This window comes from Rhinolophus sinicus, chromosome 12, assembly GCF_057876585.1.
Source record: "Rhinolophus sinicus isolate RSI-liver-muscle chromosome 12, RSI-T2T, whole genome shotgun sequence".
Classification (NCBI taxonomy): Eukaryota; Metazoa; Chordata; class Mammalia; order Chiroptera; family Rhinolophidae; genus Rhinolophus; species Rhinolophus sinicus.
The window spans coordinates 19,244,345-19,257,513 of record NC_142512.1 but is presented as its reverse complement, the minus strand read 5'-3'; the positions used below and the strand labels follow the sequence as shown (position 1 = coordinate 19,257,513).

At 46.1% G+C, this 13,169-nt stretch overlaps 1 protein-coding gene across 8 annotated transcripts in view; it reads left to right on the top strand.

The window, feature by feature from the left end:
- The window catches only part of RPH3AL (rabphilin 3A like (without C2 domains)), a 138,819-nt gene that overhangs the window by 25,695 nt on the left and 99,955 nt on the right, over window positions 1-13,169 (top strand). For 2 of the 8 annotated variants that reach the window (XM_074320068.2, XM_074320069.2), the window contains exon 1: window positions 6,967-6,986. The exons of 5 other annotated variants lie outside the window; for them this stretch is intronic. The gene's annotated coding sequence lies outside the window, so the exon portion shown is untranslated. Of the gene's footprint in view, window positions 1-6,966; window positions 6,987-9,795; window positions 9,997-13,169 lie in introns of those variants that run through there. One more of the 8 variants, XM_074320070.2, reaches the window with a different exon arrangement.

The window sequence follows — 13,169 nt, the reverse complement described above, 5'->3', positions numbered from 1 at the left end:
TGCTGGTAGGGATTACATGAGTTATATATGATACAGGCAAGTTGCTGTGTGTTAGCTGCTGTTACTGCTATTATTACACAAAAGTAGAGTTTGCATAATTCTGAACATTGCTTTTACTGGAAGGCACTTGGGAGGGTGTCACTTAGCGTGGGGGAGAAGCATTGTTATAATTTTAAAATAATATGTATGTCATAGAATGACATCAGAGACATTTTGCCTTTGGGCTGGCTGTTTGTGGCCACTCTTGTGGTCCCTGGATGTCGGGGATGTGTGTGTGTGTGTGTGTGTGTGTGTAATCTGTGTTCTCTTTCCTCTATCATTAGCCTTACTTAGGTGAAAGCTGGAGAATTGAGATGTACTTTGCTGTTTTCATGGGAACCCAGGAGGACCCAGGTCTCTGATCTCACCCACCCTAAGTTGGTCCCTGTGCCCTTAATGAGCTGTTCTGAGTTACTTTCCAGCTCTAAAATTCAGAGAGGCCGCCTCTTCCTTTCTGGCAATTCTACCAGGATGTCTCTCTTCCTGGAATGCCTGCCAAGTCCCTACTTTTTCCTTTTAGCCCTCCACCAGATGCTTCTCCTTTGAAGCCGTCTGGGATTGCGGCAGAGAGAAATCCTGACTGCACCTCACTTTGCTCCCACTCTGCTTTGTACAGTTCCAGCATTTATTAGAGTCATTGTCTGATTCATTCGGGATCCATCCCGATCGTGTGCAGCCCACACTGGGTATCCGCAGGGAAGGAAGCAGAGGCCGGCCCTCTCCCCATGGCCCTCACAGAGATTAACAAGGAAATAAAGAAATAAGTGCACACATTCAAATCGTGATGTGTGCGCTGCAGAAAAAGAACCGGGAGCTAATGTTTGTTGACTTTTCAGCCTTCTGCCCTGGGCTGTATCTCCCTGGAACAAATGTTCCCGGGAATAAAGGCATGCTTTCCTCACGTGCAAACAGGGAGGATGAGAGCAAATCATCAGTCAACACAAAAACATTGGGAAGGACAGGACACATGACACATGTAATAGTAGTGGTATCACAAGATTCTTTCTCACTGTTAAAGATTAGGGTAGTTGTCTTTTTTCTCTGTAGAAGAAAATAAAAAGAAAAATTTTTTCCGTTGCATTGATAGTGTTTGACTTAAAAAAAAGAAGCAAAACTGTTTTAGGTTTACATAAAAAAACTGAGTGAAAAGTACAGACTTCCTAGCTATCCCCTTACCTCTCCCAATTTCCCATTATTAACATCTTCCATTGATGGGGTACCTTTGTTACAATTGATGAGCCAATATTGATACATTATTATTAACTAAAGTCCACAGTTTACCTTAGGGGTCACCCCGGTATTGTACATTCTATGGATTTTGACAAATATATAATGATATGTATCTACTGTTATAGTATCATACAGAATAATAGATTTACTGCCCTGAAAATCTCCTGCGGTCCACGTCGTCCTTCCTTCTCTTCTCCCGAACCTCTGATCTTTTCACTGTGTATCGTTTTTCCGTTTCCAAAATGTCCTATAGCTGGAATCATACAGTATATAGCCTTTCAGATTCACTTAGCAATACGCATTTCAGGCTCGTCCATGTCTTTTCACGGTTTGAGAGCTCATGTTTGCGGTTGAATTTTATTCCATTATATGGATGTACCACAGTGTGTTTACCCATTCAGCTATCCATTCAGGCACTGAGCCGTGCCTTCTGAAGGACGTCTCGGCTACTTCCAAGTTTCGGCAATCGTGAGTAAAATTGGTATACACATTAGCGTGCCATTGTGTGGACATAAATTTTCAGTTTGTTGGGTAAATGCCGAGGAGCGTAATTGCTGGATCATAGGCTGAGAGTATGTTTGGTTTTGTAAGCTACTGCATGCCAAAGTGGCGGTACCATTTTGCAGTGAGTGAGAGTTCCTGTTGCTCCACTTCTTCGCCAGCATTTGCTGTTGTCAGTGTTCTGGATTTTGGCCATTCTAATAGGTGGTATTTATTTCATTGTTATATATCAGTTGCTTTTCCTTAATGACATGTAATGTGGAGCATCTTTTCACATGCTTATTTGCTATCTGTACATCTTCTTTGGTGAGATCTGTTCGTATCTCTTGTCCATTTTTTAACTAGTTGTTTGTTTTCTTATTTTTGAAAAACTAGTGTTCCCCCCATTTATAATCTTGTTCATTGTCTTAGACTTACCTGAAAGGATAAGGAGGAAAGATTGTATGTGTATATAGGGGTGATTGGCCTGGGAAAAGACCCCAGAACACACAGAGTTATGTTTAGTGTTGAGAAGTTGGGATACCCTTGGGATACCCTTGAGATTCAGAGCTTGGGCTTAGAGTTCAAATCCTGGGCTTTCCAGTTACTGTGTGACTTTGGGTAAATCATTCACCTCTCTGAGCCTCAGTTTGCTCACCTATAAAATGAGGGTGTTAAAACCTGCTGTGAAAAATAAAGGAGATGATTCTATTAAGTGCTTGGCACCAAGTTTAACAAATAGTAACGTTTGACAAATGGTGGTTCTCACAGATAATTAACAGACATACCTTTTTCTTCTCCTATGTGACATTGTATGTTTCCCGTGGTCCTAGTCTTTAAGACTCCAGAGCTCTCTGGAATCCCATTTTTCCTTATAGTGCAAAGTTGGGGTGTGCGTGCATATGGGGAGCGTGCTGTGCCCCAGCAGGCACCCGCTTCCCCGTCTCAACCCCTCACCGCCTCCTCTCACTTCCCTTGTTGCAAGACCAGGATTCGTTCTTCTTGCCTTTTTCTGATTACTCCTTCCGCAGGCCATGTGCTCTGGGCTGCTGTTTCTTCGTGCCTGGCTACAAATATAAACACCCCAGCTATTCCCCATTCTCACTCCTCTGAGGACAAACCTCAGGCCTGTGTTGAGAGTTCCTGCTGATGGCAGTGAGGAAAAGTCAGACAGGCAGGAACGTGACTAGGTTGGCAAAATCCTCCCAGCAGTGGCTCTAGACTGGCCAGCTCCTGGCTGCTTTAGACATGGGCCTTGGGGTTAGTTCTTGCTATGGCCTCACCAACAATCCTCTGCCCTGCCCAGAAATGACGCCCGTTGAGCGTATCCCACAATACAGAATGAAAGGCTCAGAAACTATCCACATCCACCACGGGTTGCTTGGAGACAAAGCCGTGCCTTCTGAGGTTCCTTATAGAGTGGTCAGGCAAGCAACAGGGCTAGCCAGCCACAGACAAAGGGCAAATTCTGCAAAGCCACTGCTCCTCCCTCCAGGGAAGCAGCAGGTCACTGGTTATGATCGTGGCTGGGAATGGAGATACATTATTCTGTTATGAACTGACCTCCTAGGTCATTGACTCAAGCGAATGAGTCCACGTAAAATGCTTAGAGCAGAACACACACATTCGGTGTTTAATAAGGACGTCAGCTGGTATCGTCATAATCAGCTCAGACCCTTTCGCCTAGGGCACCCCCACTCCCACTCTCCTTACCCCCCACCCCAGCCCAAGTCCCACCTCCCCATCCCAAGCTGCTTCGATTCCCTCAGGTGAGCTAGGGGGCTTGAAGGTGCGTTTTGCAAGAGGGCAGTCCTTAACCCAAAGCAATGACCTGTGAGTTCAATTTAGTACAGCAACATTCATTGGTGTCCCCCAGCTGTGCTCTTCTGGGCACGGGGAATTCCAAGGCTAATGATGCCGAGGACGATGGTGGTGGTGATGGTGATGACAGTGACAGTGACGGTAACCATGGTGACGATGACGATGGTGATGGTGGTGGTGATGGCAGGCCTGTGCTGAGAGTGCACAGTGTTACAGGTCCTGCACTTGACGTGTTACCTGTATTACCTGAACCATCTAAATCAGGGTTTGCGAACTTGGCACTTTGAAATTGTCAGCTGGATAATTTTATGTTGTAGGGCCCTGCCCTGTGCATTGTAGGATATTTAGCAGCATCCTGGCCTCTGCCTACTGGGTTGTAGCCAGTCACACCCCCAGCCCCAAATGTCTCCAGACATGTCCAAATGTCCCGTGGGGAACAAAATCACCCTGACTCAGAACCACTGATCTCATTTTTCCTTCCCAGTAGCTCCAGGAGGCTGCCAATCCTTTTACAGAGGAGGCAACTGAGGCTTAGAGAAATACAAAGTTGTTTAAGGTCACTGAGCTTACTAATTCACAGAACCAGAGTGTAACCCCCAGATACCTGACTTGTAACCACTGCCCTTTATTACTTGGCAGAAGAACAGTATTTGTCAGCCCTGGGCAGGGCCACCTGGGGTACGTGACAGGGTTGGGGCCTGCGTGGTCAGCCCTGCCATCCATTGCCGAATTCATTTGGAGCTACTAAAAACAGTGGCTGTTGCCCGTTTTCTGACGGTTTGAACCGGGAGAGCTGAATGTATTTACGTGGAGACTGTCTGTCTCCAAGGCCTCAGGCCTGTGACATGACAGGGAAGTCCCACTGCTTCTCCTTCCTTCAGGCAGCCCTGTCGCCTGCAGACACCTGTGGGAGAAGGAACAGGCGTGGGTGTGTTTTTCTGCAAATGGGGCCCTCTAGGCTCCTTGCCTGTTTTCTCCAGCTCAGGCTGTGAGTCTGGATTTACAGGATGAATGCTCAAAATACCCATTCGTAATTTCACTTTTTTAAAAAAACAATAACTTATGAAAAATTTAAAATATACAAAGCAAAGTTGAAAGAACTTTACAGTAAACACCTACATGGCTACCACTTAGATTCTGTTATTAACTTTGTACTATTTCTGTTTCCGTTTTCTGGAACCTAGGTCAGCATCGTTTCTGGCTGGTGGGTCAGTGGCTGGTGGGGTAAATTCCCCACGAGAGAAGAAATTAGTAACATAGACAGTGCTAATGAGGCGTTCACCAGGGTGGTGGGGGAGGTAAGGATCATGGGTGATCCTACTCACTTTTCAAGCAAAATGAATTAAATCAAGTTACTACGTTTAAAATGGCGTCCAGTAGTTAATCCATATCACCTTAAAGTATAGAAATAATACAGGTGCAATAGTTTCAAGCAATACCAGTCATATAGTAAATTGCTCGACACAAAGAAGGCCACATTTGTGAAATTCTAAATTATCGTCCTTCCTTTTCCTCTTATGGAGCCCTCCTTTGTCTCAGAAATAGGTAAAGACCCTGGCAGACACTCTCACCTCTCCCTCAGTACTCTTGCTCCCTCCACCCCAGGTGCCATGGGTGGGGGAACCCACGGTCACATCTTGAGCCCCCCCTTCACGTTTCCCAGGTGGGACTTAGCTGCCGCTTCGGGCAGGGAGAGGATGTTCCCCTGCCAAGCGCCATGCCATCAAACCACATCACATCGCAACCCCTTTGGTATAAGTGACTCCAAACAATGGACACCTTTAATACAAAGTTGTGTGTTCTTTTTATTATGAAAAAATTTTTAATTTTTATTTTTATTTTTTTTAAGATTTTATTGGGGAAGGGGAACAACTTTTATTGGGGAACAGTGTGTGATTCCAGGACTATTTTCCAAGTCAAGTTGTTGTCCTTTCAATCTTAGTTGTGGAGGGTGCAGCTCAGCTCCAGTTGCCATTGCTAACTCCAGGGGGCGCAGCCCACCATCCCCTTGAGAGTCGAGAAGTTGAACCTGCAACCTTGTGGTTGAGAGCTCACTGGCCCATGTGGGAATCGAACCAGCAGCCTTTGGAGCTAGGAGCATGGAGCTCCAACCACATGAGCCTCTGGGCTGGCCCTTAAATTTTTATTTTGAAAGAATTTTAGACTTACATAAATGTTGGGAAAAAGGTTACAGAGCGCTCCTGTATACCCTTCCCCCGCTTGCCCTGTTAACATCTTATAAAGCAATATAACTGCTGCTAATTTTCTTTCCTTATCTTTCATGACCTTCAAAATTTTTGAAGACCGCTGGTCCGTTATTTTATAGAATGCCCCTCAGTTTGGGTTTGCCTGATATTTTCTCATGATTAGATTGCAGTTATGCATTGCTGGCAAGAATCTCACAGAAGTGATATGTCCTTCTTAGGGCATCATCTGAGGAGGTACACGACGTCCGTATGTCTGGTCACTGGGGATACTAGTCTTCATCACTTGGTTAAGGTAGTGTCTGCCCGGTTTCTCCGCTGTCACGTTACTATTTTTTCCTTTGTAATGAATAAATAAATATCTTGGGAGAGATACTTTGAGACTGTGCAAATATCCCATTTCTCCTCAAACTTTTGCCGACTAATTGTAGTGTCCATCCATGCATCTTGCCTATGAGAGTTATCACAGCGGTGTTTTAAGGGTGATGCTTCTGTTTTCTTCATTCCGTTTACATTTACTAATTAGAGCTCTTCTGGGAGAGAGCTGCCCCTCTCCCCTAGTTATTTATTTATTCATTCAATTATTTATAAAAAGGACTCATTTTTATCTTATTGTGGGTTATCATCCAATACTATTGTTACTTCTTTTGTTGCTCAAATTGTTCAAGCTTTAGACATTGAGAGCTCATTATAAAAGTTTTTGTTGTGCAAGTCTTCAACCATTACAGAAAAGCTGAACAGATAGTACAAAGGAAACCTGTCGGCCCTTCACCCAGATTCAGTAATTCTTAGCATTTAATCATATTTGCTTTCTCTCTCTCAATCTTTCCCCTGCCCCTCCCCTACAGTGTTTTCATAAATGCACCATCTGTTGTTTTCTTTTTATTGAGGTTAATTTGCAGTTAATCTGTCCCTGTCATCAGAGGTTGATGGTAAAATGTAAGTGGCCAGCTCTTTGTCCCGTGGAGACTGTGTACCTGGCTGCCCTACTCAGACCCCAGCTTCATTCTTCACTGTGCCCCATGATTTTTTAACAGCTTCATTGCGCTATCATTCACATACCATACAGATCCCCCATTTAAAGTATACGATTCCGTGGTTTTTCGTATTTTTACAGATGGGTACAACCATCACCACAGCCGGTTTTAGAACATTTTCATCACCACAAAGAGAAACCCCATGTCCTTTAACTGTGATCTGCCCTCCTCCCCGGTAAGTCCTACACAACCACTAATTTACTTTTTGTCTCTCTAGATTTGCCTCTTCTGGACATTTCATATAAATGGAATAAAATGCTGCGTGGTCTTTCGTTACTGGCTTCTTTTAGCAGAATGTTTTCGAGGTTCTCCCATGTTGTAGCATTAATCAATACTTCATTCCTTTTTATGGCTGAATAATATTCCGTTGTATGGTTTTACCATATTTTGTCTATCCATTCTTCAGTTGATGGACATTTGGGTTATTTCCACCTTTTGGCTATTGTGAATAGTGCTGCTATAAACATTTGTGTATAAATTTTTGTTTGAACACCTGTTTTCAGTTCTTTTGGATATATACCCAGGAGCAGAATGGTTGGGTCATGTGGTAATTCTACATGTAACTTTTTGAAGAACTGCTAACTGTTTTCCACAGAGGCTACACCATTTTACATTCATACCAGCAATATACAAGGGTTCCAACGTCTCCATGTTCTCACCGATGCTTGTTAGTTTCCATTTTTTAAATTATAGCCATCCTAGTGGGTGTGAAGTGGTACCTGTGGTTTTGATTTGCATTTCCCTGATGACTAGCGATGTTGAGCATCTTTTCATGTGCTTTTGGGCATGTGTATATCTTCTTTGGAGAAATGTCTACTCCAGTCCTTTGCCTATTTTTTAATTGAGTTGTAAGAGTTTCATATATATATTCTAGGTTCTAGACCCTTATCAGACACAGGATTTGCAAATATTTTTCCCCATTCTGTGGGTTGTCTTTTTACCTTCTTGACTGACAGTATCCTTTGGGGCACAAAAGTTTTTAATGTTGATGAAGTCCAGTTTATCTACTTTTTTTTTCTGTTGTTGCTTATGCTTTTGGTGTTAGATCTAAGAAACCACTGCCAAATCTGAGTTCATGAAGATTTACTCCTATATTCTAAGCATTTTATAGTTTTAGCTCTTACATTTAGGTCTTTAAATTTAGAATTAAATTTTTTGTTTCTTTTTTTTATTTGTTTTTTTTTGTGTGTGTTTTTTTTTAAATAACTTTTTTTATTATTAGTTTCAGGTGCAAAAAACAAAGAATTAAATTTTTCACATGGTATAATGTAAGGGTCCAACTTCATTCTTTTGCATGTGGCTACCCAGTTGTCCCAGCACCATTTGTTGAAAAGACCTTTTCCCATTGAATAGTCTTGATAGCTGGTTGAAAATCAGTTGATCATAGATGTTTAGGTTTATTTCTGGACTCTCAATTCTATTCCAGTGCACACATCATAATATCATCTGGGCACAAGGTTTGTCTTGCTCTCAGGGAGCATTTGGTCCAGTAGGATAGGTCTGACATAAGCCACCAGGAACTGGGAAGCGCTGGGAAAAGGTAAAGAGTCAGCATTTATGAAGCTGTCTAGGAAGGAGCAGTGCTTCAGGCTGGGGCCATTGGTGTGGAGTAGGAGGTGGCTGGGGGCTGCCTTGGAAGAGGCGTGGACTTGCACATGGTGGGTGATGCCAAGTGTTTTCCGTTTGTATGGAGACAGATTTGCCAAGGTGAGATAGAGCCTATGGATGGCCATGAACTTCCAGCTGAGGACGGGGGCCTGATTTGGAAGTGTCTAAGCAGAGCTAGACTTTTAGAGAGTCCATCTGTTGGCAGGATTGGCTGGGTCTGGACAGGGGAGCCTGGAAGCAGGGGAACCACTTCAGATCCTTTGGGTGACTGAGGTCTGAGGGAGCACCTGGGTCAGGCAGTGGGAAAGGTGGGGAGCAGGGGCTGTCAGAGATCTGTGCCTTCGTGCCTCTCTGCTCTGTGGGCATAGGATGGGTCAATAGCAGCAGTTGAGGCAGGATAGCGGAGGCCTGTACTGCTCATATGGGCCTTGCGCCTCTCATGACAGCTGCAGCCTGCTCTGGGAAACCCATTCCAGCCTGCCTCCTCTGCAACACCTCCAGGCTGCTCCAGCCCTGGTAACTCCGAGCCTTCTCAGAGCTCCTGTGTGGCGAACTCCTGCATATCTCAGTTTCTGTGAACTCCTGGCATACTCTTGAGTGCTAGGAGTGTGGTAGATGTTTGGAGAATATTCCCGGTCTATTGCTTTCATTGGTGCTACATGCTAAAGCCAGGACTCCTTGGGGACAGGGAGGGTAATAATGCCTGGGCTCTGCTCAGTCAGTTGGGCCAAACTGCGTGCTGGGGGCCAGTTGTGTGGCCTTGAGAGTGGCTTTGCCTCCTAAGCCTTGGGTCTGAGCCCTTTCTTTGGGAGAGAGGATGGTCATGCCGTTCCCTGGAGGTTACGATGAACTTCAGGTGATCAGCCCGGGACAAGTACCCATCAAGTCGGCTGCTGTCCCTTCCCGATTTGGTGGCTCAGGGTCAGGCTGAGCATATGCAGGAGTGTTTTTATTTGTGTGCTCCTCCTAAAAGCCTTGACAACTATTGGCAAAATGCTGGTGGTTCTGCTTGGCCTTTTCTCTGCTCATCTTCTCTGTACCAAGCCCCATTCTGGGGTGGTCCCCTCTCTCACTCTCAGGTGACTGCTCCCCCTGCCTCCAGTTGCCTGAGTCCTCGGTGGTCCTCACTGTGGTCATTTGTGACGGCATCTCCACTTGTGTGAGGTCTTAGCCTTTGCCAGCCGAACGGGGAGGGTGCAGAGAAGTTGACAGCTGGCCCTCAGGCAGCACGGTACTTAACCTTGGAGTTGGAACAGAGAAATGTCTGTTTGCGTTTCCATGAACAAGTGGGGACAGCTGGCCCACAGATAGCAGGCTAGGTCAGCTGGGGATTGATTGCCTTGGCTATTGGCTTTAAGCAAACAGCCAGGGCTTTGGTCCCTGCCCCAGCTTCACTGAAGTGGGTGGAAAAAGGATGAAGTCCCCGGCAAAGCCTGACAAGAACCTCCAGAGAGCTGGTGTCCTGGTGAGGCTGTGCAGAGGCGCCTGGGGGAGGCAGCCGTGTGGGAAGGTGCCCCCTGGGGACCTGGAGGACTGCCCCTGTCCGCACACCTGAGGATTGGGACTTTACCAAGCCGGTGAGAAGGGTGGGTCTGTTTTCCTTCCATAGGTTTCTCTGCTTCATAAAGAGGTTTCTCTAGGGCTCCTCCAACAAGCAGCTCCCAGGTATAAGCTAAAACCATGTTTCTTTTGCAGAAATTCTGTTTGCCCAGGATTGTTCAGGCACATACAGATTGCATACATGGAAGCAGGCTTGTATTTCTGCACTAAAAGACAAGCGGCATTAGCACCCCTCACTGCATGCCCCAAGCCAGGTGCCTGCAGCCCCCAGGAGGACTTGGACATTTTCTGAGCAGAGGGGCCCCTGGGCTGCTTACCCCGAAGGCTTGATTACAGTCTGATAACTTTTGTGTCCAGCTGCAATTCCATCTCCTGGTCTTTCTTATTGTGTGTGTGTGTGTGTGTGTGTGTGTGTGGGCACGCACGCCATCGACCCCTTTTTTGACAAGTCTATGGAACATTTCTCAAAATAATGGTTTTAAATGCACAGAGGAAACCAATTATATTGAGTTATAGTTATCAGAATATTTTTAAAAGCCAAACTTTTGATATAGTAATCTGTGTGCTTCTTTACTGACGCATTACAGTAGGTCTAATAACTATTATAATTTAAAAGTAGCGATGAGCATAAATAATATTTCAGCAGATCTGCAACTCTGCATTGTGCAATGCTATTGCTGACTAAGGCACAGGTACTAGTAATACTGTGGTGCGTTGCTGATACTCATAAATAAAGGAAATAGAAAATTTCAGGTGTAGGTTAATGAAAATAAAGACATAATTTGTTCCCACCCAGAGTCACAGCTCCCCTGTTAACAGCTCCCAAGACAAGCAGGGACCAAAGGAGATCGCTTTTCTTAATCCTCTTTTTTGCATCAACCGTGGTAACTCCTGTCTCAGGTTTAGACCCCTCTCCTGGTCCTTAGCTCCCCAGGAGTCCAGAAGGTCCTTTAGAACCGCTTAAATATCCATGCACACATACTAGAGGGTTCACCCTGCCTACTGACCCCCTCCCCCAGGGTAAGTCTCCGGGTTCTGTTTTCCCCATGTGTTATGGGTTGAATCGTGTTGCCCAAAAAGGGTATATTGAAGTCCTAACCCCTGGAACCTCAGAATGTGACCTCATTTGGAGAAAGCTGTATTGCAGATATAATTAGTTAAGATGAGGTCATATTGGAATCTCCCTTAATCTTAATCCAATATGACGAGTGTCCTTATAAGAAGAGAGACGCAGAGGGAAGATGGCCATTTGAAGACAAGAGACACAGGGAGACAGCCATGTGGAGATGCAGAGGGAAGAATGCCTATGAAGATGGAGACAGAAATTGAAGTGATACGGCTGCACGCCGAGGCGTGCCAAGGATTGCCAGCAAACATAAGAAGCTGAGAGAGAGGCAACGACAGATTTTCCCCTAGATCCTTCAGTGAGAATTCCGCCCCACTGACATCTTTGTTTTGGACTTCTAGTCTCTAGAACTGTCTTAAGCCTCCCAGCTTGTGGTAATTTGTGGCCCTAGGAGACTAATACCGTGTACCTGATGGGAACACCTGGGCCTGGCAACCAGCCTGTGAGGCTTCCCTCCTTCCCGGGTGTTCCCGGGTTGAGTCTCGCCTGAGGAGTTTGGTTACCTTGCAACCTCAACTCGGTGATCGCCTTGATCCGGGACTTTTCCCTGCTCTGTTTCAGGCCTGTCAGAAATGACAAAAGCGAGCTGTGCCTCTAAGGACTGGCGCTTGACGTGAGAGGTGGAAGAGTAGGATGCTTTGCGTCTCACCTCGGTTGGAGGCTTTGCATGCCTTTCAGCCTGGCAATGAGATAACGGTTTCCGTGCAGCAAAGAGACAGGCAGGTATTTGGGTCCACTGGAATGGGCGTTTTAGAGGAGGGTTTACTTTCCTGGGGAGAAGACCCCACCGCAGTAAGTGAGGCCTCCTATCTGTGCATCATGTGACATCGTCTGGGGGTACAGCAAACAACTCTTGCTCACCCTGCAGCACACTGAGATGCTGGGCACCTGCCTGATGCATAATCGACACTCAGTGCATGTTTGTTGAATGAATGAAGGCAACGCAGCCAAAAGTGGCTGCTTGTCCTTTTGAGGACGACAGCAGATGCTCCGCTCTGTGGCTCAGCAGGATGTGCCACGGGAGGAGCCATGGGGCATCCGGGGTTGACTGCTGCTTGAAGGACACAGACAAGAAAGGCTACAGGAATCTGAGCAGGGGCTGTAGGGTTTTAGAGAGCCCCACCGAAGGGGAGGAATCTGAGCGGGTCCATGAGGACCAGGCAGGGAGGACCAGTTTGTCTGACTCGTACTAAATCCTCCTTATAAAAGGATTACTGGAATAAATTCACGCGTAATCCCAAACCGTGCTCCTCTAACATTATATTGTGCCATCAAAGTATCTACCTTTTTGTTCCACTTCTTACACCTAACCTTGCTGTCACCCTTTCCAGGTCGTTTGTCATTTTGACGTTGACTGTGGCTGGATGGGCCATTGTTGACCGTTCCTCAAGAGTTGGAGTCTTTTCTAGATTTCCCATAGTTTCAGTTGGTGTAAACCACTTTGCAGAGGCAGGTGTCCCAGGTGAGACCTGTTCAGTGCAGAGGCTTGTGTGTGGCTGGGAGGGAGGCAGGTTAAAGCGTGGGGGTCACACTACAAGGCCTTAAATTCCAGGTCAGGGAGGCTGAGCATGATTCCATGGGCTGCAGTGAACTCTTAAAGGTTAGTAAATGTGTAGTGGACCCCTGCCATGTCCTGGGGACAGTGCTAGCCCAGGGAAACCAAGATGCATCCTGTGAGCTGCAGTCTGCATAGGGGTAATGGAGGTAAAGGCCACCTGTGATACAAAGTAGAATGAAATACTGAGGGGAGGCAATGGGGCCAATTTTGAATGGGAGCTGAGGGGGGAGGAACTGGAGAGTTCTCAAAAGTGGGGTGCTGGGCCTCTGTAGGTAGATGATGTGCAGGAAAGGCAGTGCACGTAAGTTCTCGGGACAAGGCTGAGCAGCCAGAGTGCGTCTGAGTTCCTGTTGACTGGAGCGTGAGTTTGTGGAAGGAGGTGTGGGCAGGTGAAACAGGAAGGGTAGTTGGGGCCAGATCATGGGTGACCTAGAGTGCGACTTGGGTGTTTTCCTTTGGAGTGGGGAGCCATTGAAGGTTTTTGAGCAGGAAATTGCATGGCCTGA